The 13,561-nt window shown below is 31.1% G+C and overlaps 1 protein-coding gene across 1 annotated transcript in view; it reads left to right on the top strand.

Annotated features, from left to right (window-relative positions):
- The window catches only part of LOC117111196 (roundabout homolog 1-like), a 69,487-nt gene that overhangs the window by 917 nt on the left and 55,009 nt on the right, over positions 1-13,561 (top strand). The window lies entirely within an intron of this gene.

Raw genomic sequence — 13,561 nt, 5'->3', positions numbered from 1 at the left:
CTATAATGTGATGTGCTATAGATATCATGCTACAGGCTTATAGGGTATCCTAAAATATCTTTTGTGATTAATAAAACCAAAAATATAATTATTCGGGTTTAGAAATAATATATGTGCACAGGGATATTTCATAAACAAACTAACATTATACACTTTTTTTTATAAGAACCAGTAAAATTTTGCCCAGGCTCAGTGTTCTTATTTTTTGGCAGATTTCAGGCTCAAAATGTTCTTATTTTGTTCTTGTTTTACAGATTTCCCAAAGATAGAATATTATTACTATACAGAGATATATTGCTTGTACTGTATTTTTTAGGGTATTAAATAAACATACCTACTGCACATTAGGTGCAGATAAAGTTTGTTTTTTTTTTTCTATTAAAAAATTAGTAAAAACCCCTTTTAACATTTTACTTCAGCCTCAATTTGTTCTTATTTTGTTCTTAATTTTCAAGCAATTTCAGCCTTCTTATATAATGTGTTCGTATAAGTGTATGCTTCATTGGTTTTCATCTGTTAGCTTAATAATCTTTAATTTCTACATTTTAATAATCAAGGTTCCATTGCCATGGTGACATATTGTATTTGTTATGGGCCTATCCCTTCATACAGCATCAAGTGCCTATACAGTTAGGTCCTTCAGAAATTTCTAGCTTAATCTATCTATACCAACATTATTGATGCTAATGGTTCGTTAACCAGATATCGTAGCAGAGACACTTCGCTATTGTCATTGTCTGCCTCCCGTAGACATCATAGTATTTTCTTCTGCCGGTGGGGAATTAAACAATGATACTTAATATTTGAAATGTAATCGGGTATGGAAAACCTGTCCATTAGGGTGATAACAGCAAGTTCCATTGTCATGGGTTTGAATTCCTGGTGGGGAAAATGAGATACTCCTTGAAAACTAACATACGATGATATATGTTCATTGTCAAGGCTTTTTGACTATTATCAAGCTTTGCTAACATTGTTTTCTTAGCTTTTTAGCAAGACTCATCAAACCATTAATAAAAGCTCTTAGAGAACATGAAAACTTGATTGTTCTGCATTGGTAATGTTGGATTACGATATGATAATTCTTCAGCAGCTGAGTTTTTATACATTATGCTATAGATATTTGCCTCAAATTTCTATAATGGTTTCACAATAGTCATTAATAAATAGGCCTACAGTATGCGCAATAATAGTTTGACAAATAATATAAAGATAACAAATAGGTTTAATTTAAGTTAAAATTCTAATAATCTGTATTTCCATCTGAGCATACTAAGGTAAATTAAATATTATGATATAGAACTTTAATAAAAATTTGTTATATATTAAGTATTATATTAAAATTTTAAAATTTAGCTATTAACTTTGTATATAAATTGTGTAATATAACATAAATTGTGACAATTACTTAAATAATTACTTTAAAAAGTCTGACTACATTTTGTTCAACTATATTTTGATGTATATAAAATGATAAACTGAATTTGACACGCAAGTCTGTCTCAGCTGCCAAATCTATGTAAATATACCTCATTCTTTAATATGAATTTTAAATAAGTTATGATTTCCATTATGAAATGTAATGACTTGTTACATATTATATTAAGATTAATGCATAATTTTAATTGCATTGAGCTGTTTTCAGTAATATACTGTGATTATGTTGTTTTGTTACACTAAATATTAGTATTAAGTTTTAAATCAAGTTTGGTAGTATGATTTTCATTAATGTGAGTGAAATTGCTACAATATCAAACATTTGAACTTTTAGCATCTGTGTCTGAGTTGTTGTCATGTCAGAGAACGTAGCATTTAATTGTCAGCTCGCTATTAAATACGCAATTGTCTCTCGTGATATTACCGTCCTTAGAAAACCCCATGAGGTTTATAACAGTCTCCTACCAGTGTTCCTCTCTGGAACCTGGATCAAAATATAATATTAGTATCTGAACACATTCAGTTTGTGATATATTATGGGGATTATGGGATTATTTGTCTTGTGTGGACTCAGGAATAGTAAATGTGACCAAGATTGATGAACGTAGCGACCAAATACATGAGTTAATCCAAGTAAAAGCCACTGACTATACCAAAAAACAAGTGAATATATATCTTTAAAGACAGGTAGTGGATTATTCATAAACATGACATCTTTATATGAACATTAAATCTAAGTACTAGCTTTGTTTATGATGCATACATCTGTATGTTATCGCTCATCATATACATAAGGATTTAGATCTCAAAGTTATGCATTTTTTTATGGAAATACTCCTGGATATAAAGTTTAAAATGAATTTAACCTTCCCACACAATTTGAACTTGAATGTCTATGGTACATTCATTTTGACTAGGAAACAAAGATCAATATAAAAATTTAGCTTTTTTTTATTTACATAAAATATATGTGTGGAATATTTAAAATTGAATGAATAAACTTTAGTACAGGTCCTGGTACTAATTCCATTCAGTGAGATTTTTTCTAGTATTTGAAATCTCATGTATGTTCCTTTCAATATTTATCCAGAGTCTAGAATTTAAAAGCTAACATAATATTTATGATGTTTCATAACTTTCTTGAATGTTTTAATAATTTAATCAATCCTATAGAAAATCTAGGAATATTTTAGATTAGTAAGGATTCTGCTAAAGCTGAATTCATTTTCTCATTATCAAGGTCTTCTTTGTTCCACATTTTAAAAATCTATTAGATAAAGGATGTTATTCACTGTCAAAAGTCAGTTAGACAGGTAACAATAATGCATTTTTTCTAGTAGATTTCTGTTATTTTAAGTCAACTTCCGATTGGATGTACTTTTTTCAATCACTGTCTACAATTACATGCTTTATTAAATCTCTGGTGACTGCACGTGTACGGTCTTGTAACGGAAACTTAGGAACAATGTTCACTTCAGCAGACCGCATACTCCCTAGAGGATATGCCTGGTGACACTGTAGGGAAAAATGTTTAGAATAACTCAAGAGACATGAATTTTTTGGCAATGGCTTGTCCACCAGATGTCCCGGGGTCTGGTAATACAACAGACAAGATTATTTTAATAATTCGTCAACCTTGAACCATGACTGGAATAAAGACGTTACTGAATAAAGAATATTGTTCAACTTCCTTATACGCAGATTTTTAAAATGCTGAAATTCTATTAGCAATCATTGTAGTTGTATAAAGTAATTTGTATATTATATAACTACTATATTATATAGACCTATCCTAATTATAAATCATTTTTGTTGACTCCCTTTTTTCTTTTTGTGCCTGTTACTCTTTAAACAAAATTATGTATACACGGGGATGAGTGTGAAAAAAAAGACTCTTATATTTACATATTTATTGTATTGTATTTTCATTCTCTGTTTTTATTTCTTTAATTTATTTAAGGTCAATTATAAGTTCTAAAAGCTAATTTAATAATAAATAAATAGTTTAAAACTAGATTTTTTTATGAAAGTGGCATAGTGGTAAGGCACTGGGTTTCAGATGTGTATAAGAGACAGACATTGTGATACTGCTTAAATAGTCCAAACCTTTTTCCATGAGTAATGGTTTTATAAACCACAAAACAACAATCAAATATAAACCCTACTTATATTTATCTACCTGCCATCTGTATCTACACGGAACAAAAATCCTTTTGGATGAACACTGTACATGGATGCTTTGTCCAGTTGGCTTTCCCACTATATCCTGTGGATAAACATAGAAAATCTACAGATTATTACCGTTGAAAAATAGGATACTGTTTGCTACAAACAGATCTCTGTATGTACAGCTCTCATGTAGGTTATCAGAGCATTAACCCTAATTATGGCACATTATTAAGGAAATCTGTCGGATATCCCCCATCTAATAATTAACAGAGAAGGATGATGATCCGTCATGACTTGTAAATATTAGTTTTTCTTGATGTTCTCTGTCAAAATACCATTCATCACATCTTCATTTCCCTGTAGTTATGAATTTGTCCTGAACACAAAAAAAAAAGTCCTATCAATTATATATGTGTACATCATTAATCAAGATGGAGATTGCCGTGAGCCGGCTTGTTATGTAAATTTTTTTTTCTTTCAAAAGGTGAATTCAGTTCAAAATTCTTGTAGGGTTCATAGTTTTATGTCCTTTTACAAAGCTTTATGCTTGTTTTATGATTGTTATTTGATTTTCAGTGAATAACTTGTACAATCATTTATATTCATTAATTTTAATTATTAATGATGACAATTAAAATAAATCAATCTTCAAATCACACAGAGGTATTTTTCGTTTACTTATAAATGATATTTTGTTTAGTCCCATGTTTGATAAAAATGGTATGTTTGGTTTGTTAGTTTTTTTTTTTTTGTTTTTTTTTTTATATATTGATGGATTCTTTTATCCCATTAACATTTTGTTTTTAAAATGTCTTGACATTTTTTGTAGGAGTGAATACTGGTAATATAATCCATACATTTAGTACTGTCAAGCAATTTCTGTCATTTATTGGATTGCGGTCAATTTTGTTGGACAGGTTTTTGTCACGGTACATCAGACTGTTCACAGTTTTGCACACACCGCCGTAAATCCGTTGAAAGCGTGGATGGACTCTGCAATTTACAATTCCAACTGGATTAATTCCTTTTCTCAGCCATCAAGACTACTCTCTCAACTTGTCCTTGTTTTTCATCCATAAACACGAAAAAATGATAAAAAAATAAATAAACTGCGCTACAGAATTATCCTAAGGTATTCATAAGATTTGGATGTTATTATGAAAGTGGCATAGTGGTAAGGCACTGGGTTTCCAATTTGTAAGATCAGGGGTTGGATTTTAGATTGTTTTTAAGTTATTTTAAAATTAATCTTTTTAAAAAATTTCCAACTAGGAATTTTTATGGTATGTATTATCGTCGTATTCTTCAATATATGGAGCAATATAAATGCTTTTTATTACTACTATTATTATCTATGTTGTGTATTAGAGTTCTGTCTTTTTACCGTGGTTCTTTTATGCGATTTATTATTGGATTCGTGTTTGATAGAACAGTAATTTGTCTCTTTGGCAAGTGGTAAAACTGTGTCGCATTCTCCGTACAAGTTCTTGAGCTAATGCGATCAATTTTCATTCGATTTATTTGTCAGATAAGCAACCATTTCCATCCGTATCCCTCGTTCTATGTCAATTTATGACTCCTTAACTTACACAAAAAAGAATCGTTAAAGTGTTTTGGTACATTAATGCACCAAGTATGTGTTTCCTAAGTGAATTGATGTTCAGTGACATTGAAGAAAAGGGCACTTAAGTTGGTATACTTTAATGAGAAACTTGTTTAAGAAGTTACTGATTGATTCCGTGCGGTGTTTTTACCATTTAAATGAGCAATTCTTTTTTAGTCATCTGCAATCTAGTAGAGTATAGAATTATTTATTGCTTATTTCATTGGATAACAAACTATGAGAGGAATTTAGAACAGGACTAAGTTCTGTACACTAATCAAGGTGGAATAGTTCTTGAATAGTAAACCAACAATATGTCTGTGTATATCATAGAAACCAGATTATTTAAGCTTGTATACAAATGAATCAAAATATTTGCCATTCAGATTTCCTACATTTATAGATGGTTTGTAGATGATTCATCTGTAGATGCACACACATTTATCATAATAATTTCTAAGTGATATTAGAAGAATTAGAGTATGGTACTAGTAGTACAACAGTGATTCTGGTGTAGCCAAAGCCTTCAGTCTTGATTCAAAACAAAGCTTGTTGAAATAATAATGATTTAAATAAATGATGATCATCAAGATAATGGTAACTGTGAAGGTAATCATGATAATGATGATAATTATGGTATTGGGCCTAATAATGATTATTAATAATGAGGATAATGTTAATAAAGATAAACAATAATCATAATAATTAATAATAATCATGATGAAATTATAATAAATATTAACTGTAATATATAATAATAGCAATAATAATAGTAATATAAATCATAACATAATACTATATCAACATATTATTTAAAAAATTTTTAAATTATAATAAAAATGATATTAAAATTTTGCATTAATGTTTTCATAATCATTCAAGAGGAGACAACTTATTTATCTTGCCTAAGGACACAAAGCAGTTACCAAAGGAAGCATGGAACTATTACTTCTCGAGGTTGAGCGTCACTACTGAATTTTGATGGGTCACCAACATAAAAAATAAATTTTGATGCATATTTCACTTCAGAAATTTATCAAAAGAAAATGTTATGAATGCCATAAATATGTGAATTAAATTAAATTAATGGTTCTATTAGAGTTAATTCCTTTGGACTATGTCATATATTTGACTGGTCAGCCATGTATCTGAAGATATATCATGAATATAATTTGTCAAGAAATGAAATATATTTACATAAATCAAATCAAAATACTGCGATGGATGATGGCACACAGACAGAAGGAACTCCATGCGTACATGTTTGAGATTTGAAAGCGCATGTCAACCACATAAAGCATCTATATCTACATGGATAATGTAACATTGTAACTACATTTACTACTGCAAATAAAATTATATCGCTGTTAAAAAAAGATTATGCTAAATTATTCTTAGACTTATTGTAATATGATACAAGTAATTTCAATGATAAGTACTTTATGATCAGAGAACTGACACAGATACTGAGAAGTTAGTAAACTATAGGATAAAAAATAGCATTATATACACGGTATTGTCATATGTATTAACATACAATTATCTGTTAGAGATGTAGGAATAGTAGTCGATTCTCTCTTCTATGGCTGAATACAGGTCATATTCAGGTATTTTAAGAGTTTCTTCATATCAGTAACGACCGATCTCATCTATGATCGCTAATTACCCACTAGTGCTTTACTGTTCATTGTGGGACGCTAGGTCATTTAGCGAATGGTCAGAAATGGCCACCTGAGCAACAGTGTTGTGGCATTAAATTTAATCCGAAGACGCTCTCAGCGAATGTTAATTACTTTTATCATCTGATTTCTGTATTTTAAATGTAAAAAGATTATGCACTTAACTCCAAAGTTTTACCCAGATTTTCTTGAATCTTATGCATAGTGAAAGGAAAAAAAAGAAGGATGAAATCGGAAATCAATCTGCAAAATGCAAGGTCTAACTATCTTATCTTTGAATTAATCAAATATTTCTTTAATGATCTGTGAAATTGACTGGTGGGCACTGTAGTAGGTCCAGATAAATAACCTTCATCTTCATGGGAAAGAATTTTGTTTATTTCTAATATGATGTCACTGAAGATAATGAAAATGAGTTTTTAACCAGTGTACAATAATGTTACAATCTCAATCTGTTACCTCTATAAGGTATCTTAAATGATATACACAACACATGCAGAGAAAGTGCCTTTAGCTATGTGCCAATATGTACAACTAACGGAAATAGTAACAATTGTGCTATAATCGTGTCCTCTTCATCGTTCAACTGTGTCCAAGATACCTCCAACAATGCATTGTTTTGATGCTAAATATTTAAATCGTTTAGGTGTTTATATCGATTTAAAAAAATGTTTATCCACTGTTTGCTGTTGAATGTATTGATTTCCGCATCTGTTTCTGTCTGTATTTTTAGTCAAATGTCTGGCGATGATATGAAATAATAATTTAGAATGATTAAACATTAATCACGATGCTAATTAAAATTATCTTTTTTCACGTGACAGGTGGCATCTGTCGAACATTGTCTCCAATTTTCTTCATAACTTTGTTTTTATGAGATCTGGTGGTGATAAGAATTTTAGATTTCATGGTGTAGCTTAGTATTTCAGAACATTAAATTATGTTTAGATTGACCACTGCAAACTGACGACCGCCATGGGCTATATACCTTTAATATTGCTAGTAAAACAGGTGATTACACTACGATAATGCGTCTGTTATTCTACCATTACTGACCATATCACTTTACATAGGTTGACCATTGCTTGACCATCACTGATAGATGTACAGTGTAGATGTAGCCGGCTATGCATACTCAGTGGTCGCAAAAAACAATAGTATGATGTCCACAGTGCTTAAGTTACCAGGTGAATTACATCAGCTGTTAGACCAGTTGCTGTGTCCTACCTTGATTGACAAGATAGTCAGCATAGATTCTAGGCCTAGTTTTCCCATTCCCGTATTTCCTTGGGCTTTGAGGTAATTCCATAACACCCAACTGAAACAAAATTGTAGAAGTATGCAAATATGAATTTGCAGTAGCCTAGAGTGTGTATAAACCATGATATCTAAATGTAGTGAAATCATATTTGAATTTGATGCATAAAATTCCCATCTATGTAGGTAAAGATTCAATTACTCAATTTATCTTGCTCTTCATTAATAATTTCAATGATGATAATAATACCTATGACCATATAAGGCGATCATTTTTTTCTCCAAGGATGTATTCATTTTCCTGTAATTTTGCGTAAATCCTGGTTGTAATTTATACATATTCACATGGCGATGTATGGAAACTACCCATGATGCTTTGGGTTTCTTGTAGGATCAACTGAATGCATTAATGTTGATGAGCGTTGATAGGAGATATACTCATATAAGTATACCATTCATTATCATATTTGATAGTGCATCTTACATTGCATGTTTGTAGCTTACGTGGACATCTCTTCTGTGTATTGAGCCACAGTAATACTTACTTCCAAACCAGAGACCCAATTTCCTGCGTTCGATATTATGGTAATTGCGAGTCATTAATTGGACGATATATAGTCCAAATGATAACGATCTACTAATTAATCTGCTGATTATGCAATACCAAATTAATGTTGTCAGCTTATTGAGTATGATCCAATAGACCAAAGGCATGCTACTAAGTCTGCAACCAGGAAAGTTAGCTTTATACCATTGACTAGACTTTAGTCATACAAAGTCTAGATGTGGTAAAAATAAAAATTGTGATAATTAATGTAGAAAGGCAACCAAATGCATTGTAAATTATATATTTTTCTGTTTTAAAAAATGATTGATGATAGCATAAATATCAAGGGATCTACATCACTAACTAGAAATCTACACAGTGTTTATAGAGGGTAAAGTTATTTACATTTGATGTATTTTAGCTCTGTATGTGGGCGAATTTAGATTGATGAATATATTAATGGTCAAGTGAGCCAAATTCAATTATGAATATATTCATATTAAAGTTGAGAAAAAAAGGTCCTTGAGACAATTATTGGATTTATGGATTGGCAGATGTGAGCAAGCCGGAAGCAACAGCAGCATGAATGACTGTTTACACGGCAACAAGAAGGAAATCGTGAAAACGGTGAATAAAAATGACAGCGGTAAAGATGATTAGGAATTAAGAAGTTTTGTTTCGGCGTCTACTATCCTGCCTGGCCAGATTTCTTGTAAAGGCTATTAACGATAACGGATATAATAAAAGATGTAAATTAAAGTCGCATAATAAAAATCAATTATATAGCTTAAGTCTTTATGTTTGTTTAGTATTCCTGTCTGGTGTAAACTTTTGAGTTGTATTGTACTATAATTTCATTTTCATACCTATGGTAAATAGTTATTTGTGATAATGGTTGTCTCTTATACACATCTAGATGTGTATAAGAGAATCTTTGTTTCTTGTGGTTTCAAAAACGCCTTGAGACAGTTTTCTGTGGAAGGCGCTATATAAATATACGACCATTGACCATATATTAAACCCTATCAGACTTCATCCCATTATTTTAGTGATGGTGATGACACAAATATCATATTAATTATTATATTTTAACTAATGGTAGTAGTAACATTGGTGGAGTTTAATTGATAATATTTATGTTTTAGAATGGAAGACTCAGATAATTAGTTATGAAACACAAGAGACATAATTATTTTAATACATAAACAGAAATAAAAAGTCCAGACCAGAATTGTTAAAGACTTCAGTATTAACATCTGCTCCATCTATATCCAGCAGCCGCCCATCATTAGGAAACACGCCAATTAGTCTCCCAGCACTTATGCCCTGATGTTAATTAGGATCTTAATGAACTACACAGTAATAGTAACTAACTCAGCAAACATCGACTTAGTGTCCCCTTTAATTATGGGTAATAGTATTATCCACTGCAATATTACTTTGGACCCCAGCCGCTGTTTCTTGATTGGTTCATTATATTTGCCGAAGGAATCGTCTCCCTTTGCTGCAGACTACATTCATGCACCTGTAAAAATCTGTGAGGTATTTGATGCAGGTTGTACATGCTGGTGATCCTTTTAGATTCATTCCAAAAATGTTGGTATAAAAACCAAAAGATATCTGAAGAGATTGTATTTCTAAACGTAATTGTTAATCGAGGCAATCATATTGCAGTCTCATCATTCCAATATCCTTTTGTATACGTTAATTATTGCACTGCATGGATTTACTTCTTTGTTTGTTAAGTGAACTAAATTAATATTGATGGGTTATCTTGCGAGCAACATAAATTACCTATGTGATAGTTAGCTGTCCGATATTTTGAATGAATCCTTATGACCACGTCCAGCTTGAGACTTCGTTTATTACAAACAATTAAGGATTACCTAGACATGAAGCAATATCAAAGAAGATTTTTCCCTTTAATATTTTTTTTTAACACTTGGGTTCGTTAAACTCAAAAAATGTTTAGCTGTTTCTGGGGTTGAAAATCTGAATGAGAGAATCAAAAAGCAGGTCATATACGAATACGCGAAACATATAATTTACAATGTCAGCAATTAGGCCTACATTGTAAGTTCCTTTGTCATTGGAATTTCAAGCTTTTCTTATGGTATTTGTTCTCCAGGAGGCATAAGGGTATGGCAAAGCCCTAATAAGTTAATTGTGACCAAGCCATCTGTGTACTACTAGTACTGTAGTATGCCAGATTAGCAGATGAAATACAGAATGTATTTCTCGCATCATAACGTTAGTTCTGCCATTTATCATTTTTAGAATGATGCAGTTTAATGTGTAGTTGTAAATGTTTTAGCGTTTCTATTACAATTTTTTTAATCACTTTTATAAATTCAAAATATGATTGATGATACCATTATTATTTCAAACTTTGCAATTTATATTTTTGGGAAATATTGAAAGTTTTCTTTACTTTCATTACTGTGACTAAATTACTATTGATTTCTTTTGAAAAGGATTTACTTGTTTATTAATACAAAACATATATTTAGTCTTTTACATTATGTTATTGTTAATACTCTTATTATAAATCAATAATTATTATTATTGTGACCATTTAAAATTTCTTTAGGTTACGTGTATAGTGTCAGGAAATCGACTAATGATATATTTTCACCAATACAACAGTGATGTCATTCAATACATACTCATATGTGGATGGCATTACAGAACACTCGATAAGTAGCGTTAATGTTAATACACAAAGCAACACAGTCACTTTGTCACCATCACAATATTATGTTTTTCAATCTCCTCAAAATGTGATTAAGATGTTTGTACATCCCAAGATAATTTATTCGCGGGTAGACGACAATCCTGCAATCAAGCTAATTTACTTTATATTCATTTTACAAACATTGCCTTCTACTGCCGGATTATATTTCCAAATTTATCCGATTTGAAGAGTAATACTAATCACGTTGGACGGTAAAAGCTTGTATGCTCAGGTATAATGGTGATGTCACCGAGTAACGGAAAGGTAGATGGATGAACACCTGGTGAAGAGATAGATCATTGTCCTATACGCGACGATTTTAGCTTTCGAGTCGCGCAAATCATCTCCGTGCAAATTGCAATAGATAGCAGACTGATGTAGTACATTTGTCGAGGTTTTTCCGAAAGTCGTGGCAATAACATAACTAATTGAGCATAAATATAATGATACTATAATTACTGTACTAGACGACATTGAGTTCTGATATGTGCTTGACAAATTATTCTTATTCGTTATTTGCCAAAAATCAAAGCTACAATATAGTACTGATACATACTGTCAACAGAATATACAAGTGCAAAAAATTAATAACTGGGCAGGGACACACTCATTCAGTTTAACTTTAACAATATGATATTAAATAATATAGGCCTATTGTAATACAAATTTATTTCTAGAAAAGAAAAGAATTTTTGAATTTTGATGTTATTTTTCACAATTATTATGATGATAGTATTGTATGAATAGTTCAGTTAATAGTTTAATTCTAATAATATAGGCCTATTTTTTGTAGCAAATAAAGGTAATTAATTTTGAATACTGCTATAAATCGCACTTATTATGTATGTGACCTGCAATAAAGAAAGAAAGAGAAAACTACATTACAACCCAGAAAGATTGAATTGGAGAATATCTAAAGGCCAACTCAGACAGCTCGGCCGACGCAGCCCGACCCGATTTATCGTCGGGGACAGTCTTAAGCCGTCGTGAGAAATATTAAACATGTTTAATATTCTACGACGCGGCTGCCCCCGACGCACACCATCTCACCAACTCACACAGACCCGACGCGACAAGAAATCGCGTCGGCTGCGTTGTACTACGCTGTCTGAGTAGGCCTTAACAGAATTTACACATACGTTTTCTATGAGCACCACAAAGAAAAAAAACCGGTCAAGTCTTCCGCTTAAAATTTATCCAGTACCTGTAAGGATATTATCATATGATGGATTGATTTATGCCGAGAATGATTTACTTATCCTTAACACGTAATTCTCCTAATAAAGTAATACCCTAGAATGTGCATTTCGCTGATTTTTGGCTTGTCTTCACTAAGACCAGATTAATGTATTGACAAATCTTACCAAAGAGAATAAAGTAAGTTGTCAGCATTAATATCAGCTAAGCCAAGCAAAGTTTGACCACCCAGAGCAGGTTTTGCTTGCTACAACTTTTAAGCTGTTGCAAGCTTCGAGAGAAGTTGTGAGAAAACCGAATGTCGCACTTATCAAGTTACTTGTTGAACTCTGTAGATACATCAGTTGTAGGCTTATTCAAAAATTTGTTTTAATGCCACTTGATTTTGGTATTACAAATTGATTGATATTAATTTGTTGATTGATTGATTGATTGATTGAATTGTTTTTTATTTACCAATACAATATGAATCTGAATACATACAAATTTGTTTTGTAGCGTAGCAGAATGTCTGTATGGTACCTTACAGTATTAGGATTTTATCAAGTTTTTTGCTTCTTCAATATTTTTATTTCATGAATTATAATTAATAGTCTGTCTTATCCTAGCCAACTGCATTATTCACAACAAAAAATATAGATAAAATTTAAAAAATACTATTAAAAAAAATATGTAGCAATGTATCATTAGTTTCAAACATTCAAGTTTCCTTTATTTACATAGTGTAATAGGTTAACTAGTTTCATTGGTCCATACCTCCATCCCTCTAATTTACATATGTTTTAAACCAATCGATAAATATGTATGATACACAATACCCTTAACCTCCATTCTGTGTTCACCCACACAGCTGTCTTGTTACTTTTACTGCTTCATCAGCAGTTAAATTATACTTCATCCCTTCAAATTTGATTAGATATCATTTTTAACATTAGTAT

The sequence above is a fragment of the Anneissia japonica genome, unplaced genomic scaffold, assembly GCF_011630105.1.
Source record: "Anneissia japonica isolate Jap-2015-1 unplaced genomic scaffold, ASM1163010v1 scaffold288008_len1385354_cov213, whole genome shotgun sequence".
Taxonomy (NCBI): domain Eukaryota; kingdom Metazoa; phylum Echinodermata; class Crinoidea; order Comatulida; family Comatulidae; genus Anneissia; species Anneissia japonica.
The sequence above is the reverse complement of the archived record's forward strand: the minus strand, read 5'-3'. Positions and strand labels throughout refer to the sequence as shown.